Source organism: Acipenser ruthenus, unplaced genomic scaffold (assembly GCF_902713425.1).
Source record: "Acipenser ruthenus unplaced genomic scaffold, fAciRut3.2 maternal haplotype, whole genome shotgun sequence".
NCBI classification, from domain to species: domain Eukaryota; kingdom Metazoa; phylum Chordata; class Actinopteri; order Acipenseriformes; family Acipenseridae; genus Acipenser; species Acipenser ruthenus.
Window position 1 is genome coordinate 101,616 of NW_026707587.1, and position 15,749 is coordinate 117,364.

The 15,749-nt window shown below is 44.2% G+C and overlaps 1 pseudogene; it reads right to left on the bottom strand.

Moving 5' to 3' along the window:
• On the bottom strand, nucleotides 1-13,572 carry LOC117432734 (uncharacterized; annotated as a pseudogene).
• Between the last annotated feature and the right edge of the window lie 2,177 nt (nucleotides 13,573-15,749).

A 15,749-nucleotide genomic window follows, 5' to 3' on the forward strand; every position in this document is an offset into this window, starting at 1 on the left:
CAATGTGTAATATTTTTTAATGACTTCATTTTTCACAATAATTAAGGCAGTGAAATGCTACCAACAATTTCTTTAATATTTTAACCAGCGATTCGAAGTTTTCTTGTTAGCGACTCAAGCTTTACAGAAACAAGCAGTAATTAAGATTTTGCAGTTTAAAATTGTAATCGTCGCCCAGCGTAATTGTAAATGTTTAGAATTTTGCCAAAACGTTCAACCACTGTCAAAGAAAATAATAATTGAGGGCGTGCAAAATTATACATACCGGATTTAATTGTATAGCTATGACAAAACGTTTTGTATCACCTAGAATTTTAGGACTGAGATATCGGTAATTAAAAAAAAAAAAAAAACTATATAAAAATAATTTTGATCTTTTATTTAACATCGTGATGTAATCAAACAAAACTACAAAATGATATCACAAAAAAAGAGGCTATACCGGAAGCCATAATCGCAGTCCTGAAGTATTTCATGTAAGATTTCTGAAATGTCACATTTTTTTTCAATGTCAGTTTTTCTGTTCAGTATCTGGAAAACTACAAAGCGCTGGGCGTGGAATTCAATATGTTAACAAGGGAACATTATTCAGCAGCTTTCACTGGACTCTATGAAGCTGAATCAGTTCATTCTATATAGAGGGGGTGGAATTCAATATGTTAACAAGGGAACATTATTCAGCAGCTTTCATTGGACTCTATGAAGCTGAGGGAGTTCATTCTATATAGAGGGGGTGGAATTCAATATGTTAACAAGGGAACATTATTCAGCAGCTTTCATTGGACTCTATGAAGCTGAATCAGTTCATTCTATATAGAGGGGGTGGAATTCAATATGTTAACAAGGGAACATTATTCAGCAGCTTTCATTGGACTCTATGAAGCTGAGGGAGTTCATTCTATATAGAGGGTGTGCAATTCAATATGTTAACAAGGGAACATTATTCAGCAGCTTTCATTGGACTCTATGAAGCTGAGGGAGTTCATTCTATATAGAGGGGGTGGAATTCAATATGTTAACAAGGGAACATTATTCAGCAGCTTTCATTGGACTCTATGAAGCTGAGGGAGTTCATTCTATATAGAGGGGGTGGAATTCAATATGTTAACAAGGGAACATTATTCAGCAGCTTTCATTGGACTCTATGAAGTTGAGGGAGTTCATTCTATATAGAGGGGGTGGAATTCAATATGTTAACAAGGGAACATTATTCAGCAGCTTTCATTGGACTCTATGAAGCTGAGGGAGTTCATTCTATATAGAGGGGGTGGAATTCAATATGTTAACAAGGGAACATTATTCAGCAGCTTTCATTAGACTATGAAGCTGAATCAGTTCATTCTATATAGAGGGGGTGGAATTCAATATGTTAACAAGGGAACATTATTCAGCAGCTTTCATTGGACTCTATGAAGCTGAATCAGTTCATTCTATATAGAGGGGGTGGAATTCAATATGTTAACAAGGGAACATTATTCAGCAGCTTTCATTAGACTATGAAGCTGAATCAGTTCATTCTATATAGAGGGGGTGGAATTCAATATGTTAACAAGGGAACATTATTCAGCAGCTTTCATTGGACTCTATGAAGCTGAATCAGTTCATTCTATATAGAGGGGGTGGAATTCAATATGTTAACAAGGGAACATTATTCAGCAGCTTTCATTGGACTCTATGAAGCTGAGGGAGTTCATTCTATATAGAGGGGGTGGAATTCAATATGTTAACAAGGGAACATTATTCAGCAGCTTTCATTGGACTCTATGAAGCTGAATCAGTTCATTCTATATAGAGGGGGTGGAATTCAATATGTTATCAAGGGAACATTATTCAGCAGCTTTCATTGGACTCTATGAAGCTGAGTGAGTTCATTCTATATAGAGGGGTGGAATTCAATGTGTTAACAAGGGAACATTATTCAGCAGCTTTCATTGGACTCTATGAAGCTGAATCAGTTCATTCTATATAGAGGGGGTGGAATTCAATATGTTAACAAGGGAACATTATTCAGCAGCTTTCATTGGACTCTATGAAGCTGAATCAGTTCATTCTATATAGAGGGGGTGGAATTCAATATGTTAACAAGGGAACATTATTCAGCAGCTTTCATTGGACTCTGTGAAGCTGAATCAGTTCATTCTATATAGAGGGGGTGGAATTCAATATGTTAACAAGGGAACATTATTCAGCAGCTTTCATTGGACTCTATGAAGCTGAGTGAGTTCATTCTATATAGAGGGGTGGAATTCAATATGTTAACAAGGGAACATTATTCAGCAGCTTTCATTGGACTCTATGAAGCTGAATCAGTTCATTCTATATAGAGGGGGTGGAATTCAATATGTTAACAAGGGAACATTATTCAGCAGCTTTCATTGGACTCTATGAAGCTGAATCAGTTCATTCTATATAGAGGGGGTGGAATTCAATATGTTAACAAGGGAACATTATTCAGCAGCTTTCATTGGACTCTGTGAAGCTGAATCAGTTCATTCTATATAGAGGGGGTGGAATTCAATATGTTAACAAGGGAACATTATTCAGCAGCTTTCATTGGACTCTATGAAGCTGAGGGAGTTCATTCTATATAGAGGGTGTGGAATTCAATATGTTAACAAGGGAACATTATTCAGCAGCTTTCATTGGACTCTATGAAGCTGAATCAGTTCATTCTATATAGAGAGGGTGGAATTCAATATGTTAACAAGGGAACATTATTCAGCAGCTTTCATTGGACTCTATGAAGCTGAATCAGTTCATTCTATATAGAGGGGGTGGAATTCAATATGTTAACAAGGGAACATTATTCAGCAGCTTTCATTGGACTCTATGAAGCTGAATCAGTTCATTCTATATAGAGGGAGTGGAATTCAATATGTTAACAAGGGAACATTATTCAGCAGCTTTCATTAGACTATGAAGCTGAATCAGTTCATTCTATATAGAGGGGGTGGAATTCAATATGTTAACAAGGGAACATTATTCAGCAGCTTTCATTGGACTCTATGAAGCTGAATCAGTTCATTCTATATAGAGGGGGTGGAATTCAATATGTTAACAAGGGAACATTATTCAGCAGCTTTCATTGGACTCTATGAAGCTGAGGGAGTTCATTCTATATAGAGGGGGTGGAATTCAATATGTTAACAAGGGAACATTATTCAGCAGCTTTCATTGGACTCTTATGAAGCTGAGTGAGTTCATTCTATATAGAGGGGGTGGAATTCAATATGTTAACAAGGGAACATTATTCAGCAGCTTTCATTGGACTCTATGAAGCTGAGGGAGTTCATTCTATATAGAGGGGGTGGAATTCAATATGTTAACAAGGGAACATTATTCAGCAGCTTCCATTGGACTCTATGAAGCTGAATAAGTTCATTCTATATAGAGGGTGATGCTGCTAAACTTTTGCCCACAGCTGTACATGATGTGTCGTAATAGAGGTCTGTATCGCTTGTGATACAAGACCACAGCATAAAGAACTACAGCTCCCAGCATGCCTCACCATGGCCGCGGGTGCAGAGGCATGCTGGGAGCTGTAGTCCCATTCAGTCTTTTTTTTTTTTTGCCCTGTACAATTAAATCCGATATGCACAGTCTTGCGATGGAGGGAGAACCGTCTTAAGCTTTCCTGATCGCTTTCAAACATTCCCCTGAAACGTCAAAAAGCGTTTTTTAAATCCTCAAATTGAAACCAGCGTCGCTCACTTATTTATTCAGGTAAACCTCAAAAGTCTTTTTCTCAGTAAAGACGCCAGAATCCGAAGTCGCGTCGCTCCTCACAGTTTCCCGAACGATTTTCAGCGCCAGCCCCCCAGCCAGCGCCACGCCCGCTGCTGCCCTCCCCAGCTCTGCCATGGCTGTTAACAATTTAACAGCGGCTCCGGTCGAAGCTACAGCACTGGAGCTCTCTACTGCCGCCCTGCAGGTCAGCCCTGCAGCGATCCCTTCTACCCCAGCGGCTGCCTCCACGCCCGTTACCCCCAGCGCGGTCCCCGCAGCAGAAGCTGCCATCAGCGACGCCCCAGCCGCTACCGCCCCTCCTGTCCCTACTGCCAACCCTACAGCCGCCACCCCAATCACCCCCACCGATTCGGCTGCCTCTCTAGCTGCCTGCGCCGGGCTCTCTGCTTCAGCTCCAGCCACTGATCCCACACTGCCTCCCAAGAGGACCCCCGCTGCTGCTCCGAGAGCCGTTTTCCCCGCCACGGCCGCTGCCACAGCCCCCGCCGCTTCCCCAGCCGCGACGCTGCCCGCCATCACCGCAGCCACGGCTTTCCCCGCCACTACAGCGCCCCCCGCCCCGGCTAGCGGCACCGCGGCCCCAAACAGGGCCCCTACAGCCGCCCCCGTGGCCCCCGCGGCCACCAGGATCTTGAGCTTCCCCAGGACGCGCTTGGAGACTTCCGCCCTGCTTCTGATTCTCTCGCGGGTCGGCAGAGGAATCTCTCTCGGCTTCCCTCCGAGGCCGCCCGGGGGTCTCGCTCGCTTCGCCCAGCCCGTCATCCTTCTCCCCTCCTCCTCCTCCTCTTCGGTCCCACCATCCTCCTCTCTCTCTCTCAGCATCCTGGCCTCCTCTCTCCGGATCTCCTCTTCAGCGAGGCGGTACGTCTCGTTAGTGTAGCAGCCCCCTCCGTTCTCCACCTCCACCATCCTCTCTATCTTCTCCAGCAGCTCTGCGACCTGGGCGCGGTCGCCCTTCTCCCTGTTGTTGAAGGCGTGGCAGCGGCCCCCGCACTTCTCCACCAGGCCCCTCAGCTCCTCGTCCGCTCCCTGAAGGTATCCCTCCACGGGCTTGCCCTCCAGGTCGTCGGCGCGGGTGAAGAGCAGCACAGTGCGGCTGGCCGCCCTCTCTCCGAAGATCCCCCGGATCAGCTGCACCGCTCTCCTCTCCTCCTCTGTGAATCTGCCCAGCGGCATCACCAGCAGGAAAGCGTGGGGTCCTGGGGCGGACAGGGAGACGCACCTGGCAATCTCTGCCCTGATCTCTTCCAGAGACAGCGTCGTGTCGAAAAAGCCTGGGGTGTCGATCACGGCCACGCGCCGCCCAGCCACCACCCCCGTCCTCTTCTCGCACGCTTTTGTCACTGAAGTGGCGCTGACTTGAGATCTGAACTCCTCTCTGCCCAGGATGGTGTTTCCAGAGGCGCTCTTCCCAGCCCCGGTCTTCCCAAGCAGAACGATCCTCAGCTCGGAGGGGCTGCGCTGGGCTTGGTCGGGGACAGGAGTCCATCTCTGTTCGGTCCCCGCTAAAAAGAAGAAAGAATAAATGAATGAACTACACTCCGAAAAGGTCAGTTAAAATGTTTTGCACACACATTGCAGATTTTGTAAAGCTATGCAAATTCCAACGCAGTGAAACAGCTGTCGGTATTATATTAAAGAATTATCCTTATTTAAAAAGAAATATTAGGCTCTACATTTTTAATCTTGTAACTTTATAGTGCTAAAAAAAAAAGTCATTTGGGGTTTTTATTATTATTATTATTTATTTCTTAGCAGACGCCCTTATCCAGGGCGACTTACAATTGTTACAAGATATCACATTATTTTTACATACAATTCCCCATTTATACAGTTGGGTTTTTACTGGAGCAATCTAGGTAAAGTACCTTGCTCAAGGGTTCAGCAGCAGTGTCCCCCACCTGGGATTGAACCCACGACCCTCCGGTCAAGAGTCCAGAGCCCTGACCACTATTATTATTATTATTATTATTATTATTATTATTATTATTATTATTAATGAGTCGTTCAGCGGAGGCTTTTTCTCCAAAGCGACTTCCAGAGACTAGGGGGGTGAACTCTGCATCATCAACAACTGCTGCTGCTGCTGCTGCTGCAGAGTCACTTCCAATAGGAGCTCGTTTGTTTGACGTCTCATCCGAAGGACGGAGGACAAGGAGGTGAAGCGACTCGCTCAGGGTCACACACACGCACACACACACACACACACACACACACACACACACGCACGCACACACACACACACGCACACAGGGAGTCAGTGGCTGCTGCAGAGTCACTTCCAATAGGAGCTCGTTTGTTTGACGTCTCATCCGAAGGACGGAGCACAAGGAGGTGAAGCGACTCGCTCAGGGTCACACACACACACACACACACACACGCACACACACACACACACACACACACACGCACACACAGGGAGTCAGTGGCTGCTGCAGAGTCACTTCCAATAGGAGCTCGTTTGTTTGACGTCTCATCGGAAGGACGGAGCACAAGGAGGTGAAGCGACTCGCTCAGGGTCACGCACACACACACACACACAGGGAGTCAGTGGCTGCTGCAGAGTCACTTCCAATAGGAGCTCGTTTGTTTGACGTCTCATCGGAAGGACGGAGCACAAGGAGGTGAAGCGACTCGCTCAGGGTCACACACACACACACACACACACAGGGAGTCAGTGGCTGCTGCAGAGTCACTTCCAATAGGAGCTCGTTTGTTTGACGTCTCATCCGAAGGACGGAGCACAAGGAGGTGAAGCGACTCGCTCAGGGTCACACACACACACACACACACACGCACACACACACACACACACACACACACACACGCACACACAGGGAGTCAGTGGCTGCTGCAGAGTCACTTCCAATAGGAGCTCGTTTGTTTGACGTCTCATCGGAAGGACGGAGCACAAGGAGGTGAAGCGACTCGCTCAGGGTCACGCACACACACACACACACAGGGAGTCAGTGGCTGCTGCAGAGTCACTTCCAATAGGAGCTCGTTTGTTTGACGTCTCATCGGAAGGACGGAGCACAAGGAGGTGAAGCGACTCGCTCAGGGTCACACACACACACACACACACACACACACAGGGAGTCAGTGGCTGCTGCAGAGTCACTTCCAATAGGAGCTCGTTTGTTTGACGTCTCATCCGAAGGACGGAGCACAAGGAGGTGAAGCGACTCGCTCAGGGTCACACGCACACACACACACACACACGCACACACAGGGAGTCAGTGGCTGCTGCAGAGTCACTTCCAATAGGAGCTCGTTTGTTTGACGTCTCATCGGAAGGACGGAGCACAAGGAGGTGAAGCGACTCGCTCAGGGTCACACACACACACACACACACACACACACACAGGGAGTCAGTGGCTGCTGCAGAGTCACTTCCAATAGGAGCTCGTTTGTTTGACGTCTCATCGGATGTAAATATGTGTTTATATTTGTTTTACACTAGCATTCAGTAACTGCCGCACACTTACATATAATTCATAATTACTCTTGTTTATTATGTGTCAAAACTGTGTAACCTGGGATGAATTTGCTCACAAGTCTGTCTGAACTGTAAAAGACTTCAGTAAGACGATCCTAAAGGTGCTCCACAGTTACAATAACCTGACTATAACTGAACCTGAAGACTCTCCATCCTGCGCCTCATATTCATCTCCCACAAAGCGACCTGCGTTAAATACAGCGTTGCAGTGATCTCCAGAAACACTGTGCAGCAGAGAGAAGAGTTTTAGAACGCTACTGTTGTATTTATAAATACATATAAACATATAAATATTTATAAACCACAGACTTTTTTATTTTAGTATTGAAACATTATCATCTTAGGGGAAAAAAAAATCTAACTTTTTACAACAGAGCCAGCCCTTTATGAAATTAATTCACAAACACGTTTATTAAATAAATAAATAAAATTATATATATATATATATATATATATATATATACAGAGAGAGAGAGAGAGATATCTCATAATATTTATTTCTGTGCTTCAACGATAAACAACGACATTAATTGTAGATGCCAAACGTCTGTAATATGATATATCGAAATTATATTACTGTAGCATGACGTTATGAAACGTGTATTCAAATTCAGCTTCTTAAAAAAGTTTTTCTTAATCCAAAGCTTAACACAACTTTACTAAGAAATACCAAAGCGGGCCAGGCTGCCTTTAAAATACAAACGTCTCAAACAACGAGGTTCGAGTCCTGACATATTTTTGTTCTGCTTATATACAGCAAACTAACGGAAACTTCAAAACGCTGGAGGTTTTGCGAAGTGTTATTAAACGTCATTACATCGTGTTTAAGTTATTGTTCAGACACATTCTTACCAGTTTAAAATAATGAATACTTACGTGAACCCGGGCCTGCAGCAGCGGTGTCCATGTTCATCTGTACCCCCCTATTATGATATTTTAGTAAACAAGCCTCGCTTCTTTACTGAATTTTCTAAAATAATGGCGATTTCGCTTCTTCTCGAATGCAGAGGGCCAGAGATACAAAACTATAAACAAGACAGTGTGATAGTTTAGCGCCCCCGTGTGGAATCCGCACACTGTGATACTTTAGCGCCCCCGTGTGGAATCCGCACACTGTGATACTTTAGCGCCCCCGTGTGGAATCCGCACATTGTGATAATTTAGCGCCCCCGTGTGGAATCCGAGGCACTGCACAGTGCAGCCCTTAACCTACTAAGTAAATGCACACTCACTTTTATAATACCTCTGAAGTATGAATCTGCTTTGCTTTTGAATTTCAACTTTTACTTTACATATAATATCCTGCATTTCTCAGTGAGAATATCTATCTATCTATCTATCTATCTATCTATCTATCTATCTATCTATCTATCTATCTATCTATCTATCTATCTATTGTTTGGAGTTGTTGATTATAATATGGCACTTTGAATGATAATATTAAAAAATGATAATAGTTCTTCATACAATTAATTTCTATCCATCTATCTATCTATCTATCTATCTATCTATCTATCTATCTATCTATCTATCTCTCTATCGTTTTTATGTATTGATTGATTGATTATAACTACAGGCTGTATATCTGGTACAGTAACCATGTAAATGAATGATCTCAGATGCTGTGAATGAGACTTTTAAAATGATGCGAACAGTTCTTCATACAGACTATCTATCTATCTATCTATCTATCTATCTATCTATCTATCTATCTATCTATCTCTCTCTCTATCTATCTATCTCTCTATCTATCTATCTATCTATCTATCTATCTATCTATCTATCTATCTATCTATCTATCTATCGTTTTTATGTATTGATTGGTTGATTATAACTACAGGCTGTGTATCTGGTACAGTAACCATGTAAATGAATGATCTCAGATGCTGTGAATGAGACTCTTTTAAAATGATGCTAACAGTTCTTCATACGATGATTTTCTTCTTGCTGCTTCTTGAGCTCCTCTGAGTGATTGTTCCCTGTCTCTGAAACGCCAGCAGGCTGTGCAGAGCGGGGTCAGGAATCTCAGTGATGAGAAGCAGCAGCTCAATGAGAGAAGACAGAGGGCTGGTGGGACGCTGCGCAGGGAATACAAGCAGCCCACCCATTAATCACAAAGGAGATGGATAGATTTCCAATAGAATCGTGTCTTTATTCATCAGAAACAACAGTGAAGATATTAACACACCTCTTAAACTGTACTGTGAAGCAGAATGCAGTGTTCATTTATATCAAATCCATGCTAACAACAACAACAACAATAATAATAATAATAATAATAATAATAATAATAATAATAATAATAATAAATCAGAAAGAAAAACTGTGATCTCTTAACATCTACACCCCTATACCCCCCCATGAACACTGTGATCTCTTAACATCTAGACCCCTATAGACCCCCCCATGAAAACTGTGATCTCTTAACATCTACACCCCTATAGACCCCCCCCCCCTCCCAATGAAAATACATTTGTTTCCATTTCTTCTGATTAAACATATTGACAGCTTGCTTTTAAAACAATGTAAGATTATATCATGCAGCTGGAAGCTGAAACGCAATGATGTTCTATTTAAAACTGAGCAACGCAGCAAAATCAACGCAAACCAGAAGGAAAGATCAGCAGACAGAGTAAGCTGTATCATTAATGCTGATACTTCAGGTGAAGAAAGAGGCAAATAATCTTTAGCTGAACCAGCCTTCAGAAAATAGAAACACAGTATTAAAAAAAAATCAATTAAATACAAATAAAACCTCAATCATTACTAATCATGATCTCTCTTTCACATTATGTCTGCCAGACAAATCGAGGCGCCTCCGCTCTTGGGGCGACAGGGCCTTGTGTTGCTGCGCCCCAAAACTGTGGAGCTCCATTCCGTTAGAGATCAGGGATTCAGTACCTTTGAGTGGTTTTTTTTAAATCTAGCTCAAAAACTTACTTTTTTAGAAAAGCCATTTTTATGATTCTTCTTCCTTGCTTCTGTTTTTGTTTCTGCGTGTTTTTGTTTTTGTTGAATTTGCTGCCCTGACTCTCAGCGATTCTCTAATATATTCAATTCACAAAGCTGCTGCATGCATTGCTTCTATTGTTGCTTGGGGTGGACAGGCACACCAGATCTTGTTATCATGTTGTAGGCAGTCTCTGCTATGTCTAATGCTGCTTTGTTCACTTTATTTACTGCATCGCGTGGCCCTGATGCCTCGTATCCAATAGTCCCTCCAACTACCCCTCCTACTACCCCTCCTACCACTGCTGCTGTACCTGCTGCTGCTACTGCTACTACTCCTGCTGCTCCTGCTGCTGCTACTACACCTGCTGCTAATAATATTCCTATTCCAGATCCCAGTAACAGCCCCAACCCAACTCCCACTGCTGCTCCCGCCAGCACAGTCAGGAATTTCTTAATGAAACCATTGGAATTTTCTGCCTCGGTTCTGCTACTGTTCCTCCTCTCCTGCTCTCTTCTGATCTCTGCTTCAGTGAGCTGGGTGCGATCGCGCGTGTTTTCAGTGTTAAGGGTGTGATTGCTGTTACCTGATCCCTCCTCTCTCTCCCTCAGCTTCCTCTCCTGCTCTAGTCTGATCTCTTCTTCTGCCATCTGGTATATTTTGTTGGTGTAGTGGCTGCCTCCGTTTTCTGCCACCATGCTCTTTATTTTCTCCAGTAGCCAGGTGACCTGGGTGCAATCGCTCGGGTTTTCGTTGTTGAAGGCGTGATACCCCCCGCACTTCTCCACCAGCTTCCGGAGCTCCTGGCTGCCACTCTGAACGTACTCCTCGATGGTCTTGCCTTTCAGATCATCCGCTCCGGTGAAGAGAACGATGGTGTACCTCAAAACATCATCGTTGAACTTCTCCTGGATTTCCTGCACCGTTTCCCTCTCATGCTTCGTGTGGCGTCCTACCGGCATCACCAGCAGGAAGGCGTGTGGTCCCGGGGAGCACAGGGAGATGCATCTCCCAATCTCCAGATTACAATCCTCTTCAGGGAGCTCTGTGTCGAAGAATCCTGGAGTGTCGATCACAGCCACGCGTCTCCCAGCGACTACAGCTTTTCTCTTCATAGACTTGTTTGTGATTGAGGAGGATCTGGAGTCAGATAGAAACTCTCTTCTGCCCAGGATGGTGTTTCCAGAGGCGCTCTTCCCAGCCCCGGTCTTCCCAAGCAGAACGATCCTCAGCTCGGAGGAGCCGCCCTGGGCTTGCTGACTCTCTGCTGCAAAACAAAAACACTGTTGATTACTTCCCTTCAGAGATGAGAGGTCTGGGTTTGAAACCAGTTTTCCTACCTCGGTTTTGAAAGGAAGAATTTTCTAACAAACCCTGACAGTATGAAATAAACTCACCCATTTCTCAGTAAAACCTGGCGGAACTTTTTTTTTCAAACGCAACTGCGAATTCTTCTGCCTTTTCTTAAAATGGAGATGTTTTCTGGTACTGCGAATAAGGAAATGACTTCTGTTTCCTTTACTTGTGCTGTTACAGCAGCTGTCTTGCACGCCCAGCGACATCCAACCCCCCCCCCCCCGCCCCGCCCCCGCCCCTCCTGCCCCCCCATCGTTTCTGGTTTGTTATCGAGTGTAAAAAGTCATCAGGATGTTAACGATAAAGAAAAACGATAGGTCTGTTATTTAAACGGCTGTAGGGACATCTGAGGGGAGGGGGGAGAGGAGGGGGAGAGGGGGAGGGAGGGGGAGGGAGGGAGGGGGAGGGGGGAGGGAGGAGGAGGGGGAGATTACAGTCCACACACAATTACATTGGTTTCCATTCACTGGTTATTCAAGATACAGAAAACCTCACAATTCTTGCAAGCCCTTCTACTGACGGCAGTCCCCCTAACCAGCGGTCCAAACAGCAGCCATCTTTCCATTAATTTTAACTGGGTACGCCCTTTCAGAACAGGTCTGTTGTTAGTTCGACTCACCGGGGCAATTCAAATAAGTGTTGTTTCCCCTCTAAACCTACACAAAGTTTGCGTCTCGGAGCGTGCGCAGTCGTCATGCTGCAGAGTCCCCGGTTTTTTGTTTCCCCCCCCTCTGCTTCACGTTAGCCGATCATCGCACAGAATGAAGACCGTTTTTATCATGCTAACCTGCTGCTGCTGCATCTGCTAATAATATTCCTATTCCAGATCCCAGTAACAGCCCCAACCCAACTCCCACTGCTGCTCCCGCCAGCACAGTCAGGAATTTCTTAATGAAACCGTTGGAATTTTCTGCCTTGGTTCTGCTATCATTCCTCCTCTCCTGCTCTCGTCTGATCTCTGCTTCAGTGACCTGGGTGCGATCGCGCGTGTTTTCAGTGTTAAGGGTGTGATAGCTGTTACCTGATCCCTCCTCTCTCTCCCTCAGCTTCCTCTCCTGCTCTCGTCTGATCTTTGCTTCAGTGACCTGGGTGCGATCGCTCGTGTTTTCAGTGTTGAGGGTGTGATAGCTGTTACCTGATCCCTCCTCTCTCTCCCTCATCTTCCTCTCCTGCTCTCGTCTGATCTTTGCTTCAGTGAGCTGGGTGCGATCGCTCGTGTTTTCAGTGTTGAGGGTGTGATAGCTGTTACTTGATCCCTCCTCTCTCTCCCTCAGCTTCCTCTCCTGCTCTCGTCTGATCTTTGCTTCAGTGACCTGGGTGCGATCGCTCGTGTTTTCAGTGTTGAGGGTGTGATAGCTGTTACTTGATCCCTCCTCTCTCTTCCTCAGCTTCCTCTCCTGCTCTTCTGCCATCTGGTATATCTCGTTGGTGCAGTGGCTGCCTCCGTTTTCTGCCACCATCCTCTTTATTTTCTCCAGTAGCTCGGTGACCTGGGTGCGATCGCTCGGGTTTTCGTTGTTGAAGGCGTGACACCCCCCGCACTTCTCCACCAGCTCCCGGAGCGCCTGGCTGCCACTCTGAACGTACTCCTAGATGGTCTTGCCTTTCAGATCATCCGCTCGGGTGAAGAGAACGATGGTGTACCTCAAAACATCATTGCTGAACTTCTCCAGGATTTCCCGCACTGTTTCCCTCTTGTGCTTCGTGTAGCGGCCCACCGGCATCACCAGCAGGAAGGTGTGGGGTCCCGGGGCAGACAGGGAGATGCATCTCAAAATCTCCTGATTACAATCCTCTACAGAGAGCTCTGTGTCGAAGAATCCTGGAGTGTCGATCACAGCCACGCGTCTCCCAGCGACTACAGCTTTTCTCTTCATACACTTCTGTGTTATTGAGGAGTAGGAGTTGGATAGAAACTCTCTTCTTCCCAGGATGGTGTTTCCTGCTGCACTCTTCCCAGCCCCGGTCTTCCCAAGCAGAACGATCCTCAGCTCAGAGGGGCTGCCCTGGGCTTGCTGACTCACTGCTGCAAAACAAAAAAGTTTTCATTGCTTCCTTAAAGAAACAGCAAACCTTGTGCGACTGCACTTGAAAACCTCAGCTGAAGGATCATCTAAGCTGACAAACCAAGCCAGCACAGCCCTGTAAACAGATTCTAAATCACCTACAAGAAAACAATGCAGTCACTGTCAGGATTTCACAAAATCTCATCCTGCGGACAGAGGTCATCCTGTGCACAGCTCACGCTGCACAAAGTTAAACACACAGTATGTTTAATAGTAGCTCCTAGCTGCAACATCAGTTTCTGTGGTTTATAATTCTTTAAGAAGTAGTGTGTGGGGCGTCTCTTGTCTTACTGCAACAGAAACCGTTTCTCACAGTTGGAGCAGCCAGACTGCACGAAATAATAATAATAAAAACAATAATATATTTATTTTTATATAGCGCCTTTCATAGTGGACCACCATTATAAAGCGCTTTACAAAGGCAGGCTGTGAACTGTGCATTATATGCAGAGTCACTTCCAATAGGACGTTGATTTAACATCTCATCCGCAGGACGGAGCACAAGGAGGTGAAGTGACTTGCTCAGGGTCACACACACACACACACAGGGAGTCAGTGGCTGCTACAGAGTCACTTCCAATAGGAGGTTGTTTGTTTTACTTCTCATCTGAAGGACGGAGCACAAAGAGGTGAAGTGACTTGCTCAGGGTCACACACAGCGAGTCAGTCAATGGTAGAGGTGGGATTTGAACCAGTGACCTTCTGGTTACAAGCCCTGGACTTTAATCACTGGACCACACTGCCTTTTATGAAATCTCATAGCAGAAAGAGTCTGCGCAACATGGATACAATTTTTTTTAGCACACTGATGAATGTGTAAAACTAAGCAAGGATAAATGGAACCAAATAGGAAATCATTATTGTTTATGAACTGAATAATAATAATAATAATAATAATAATAATAATAATAATAATAATAATATGCTTTACAGTACCTTTCTGTGCTTTACCTTGCTTTCACTATGCTTTATTACACTTTGTTAAGCTTTTACTGGGGGAAACGTATAAGGGTTAGACCTTAAAGAATAACTATCCACCTCCCTTCTCAGTGACCTCGATCTCTAAGTTTGGAGTTCTTTATAAACATGTGATTTCCAGGAAAGTTTATCAGTCGAACACAGTAGCTAGCCACCTCCCTTCTCAGTGACCTCGATCTCTAAGTTTGGAGTTCTTCATAAACATGTGATTTCCAGGAAAGTTTATCAGTCGAACACAGTAGCTAGCCACCTCCCTTCTCAGTGATCACTTTTAGTCACCCCATTCGTTTGAAAAAAGAGAAGTTCTCCAGTATGTTTCTGTATTTGTGCTTGTGATTATTATTGCTTAGAATACATTGAGTTAAAGTGTGTAGTATAATTTCAATTAGAATTCTAATTACTGCTGCATAATTATAATTGAACAAATTAGCAATGTTAATTGTGATTACAATTTCATTAAACAATTCTGCTGTAGTTATAGTTATAATTATAATAAGTATAAGTCTGCTAAGAAATAAATAATAATAATTATAAGTGAAGTTGTTTGTTTGAAATGTTCTGTAGTGGCCAACACAGGAAATACAACCCAGTCTTGAAAGAGTCAGAAATCAATTTATTAAGAATAGCAAAAAGAGTTATCATAGAACACAGTGATATAACATCAGTTTGAAATCTGATACGTGTAATAATATCCTTGCATATATGGGTTTAGATGGGTAGAATTTTGAATACATTCTAAGCCTTTTCAAAATGTTCTTATCCTCTTATTTGCTGACACTAATATATAAAAGCAAAAACAAAAACAAACAAAAAAAAATCATCATGTTTAAATCTGTGTGGTGCAGTGGTTAAAGAAAAGGGGCTTGTAACCAGGAGGTCCCCGGTTCAAATCCCACCTCAGCCACTGACTCACTGTGTGACCCTGAGCAAGTCACTTCACCTCCTTGTGCTCCGTCTTTCGGGTGAGACGTAGTTGTAAGTGACTCTGCAGCTGATGCATAGTTCACACACCCTAGTCTCTGTAAGTCGCCTTGGATAAAGGCGTCTGCTAAATAAACAAATAATAATAATAATAATGATTGCTTCAATCGTCCGTTCTTCCCATACCTCTGTTGGTTTCCATGTAAATGACCCTGGATACTCGTAACAATAG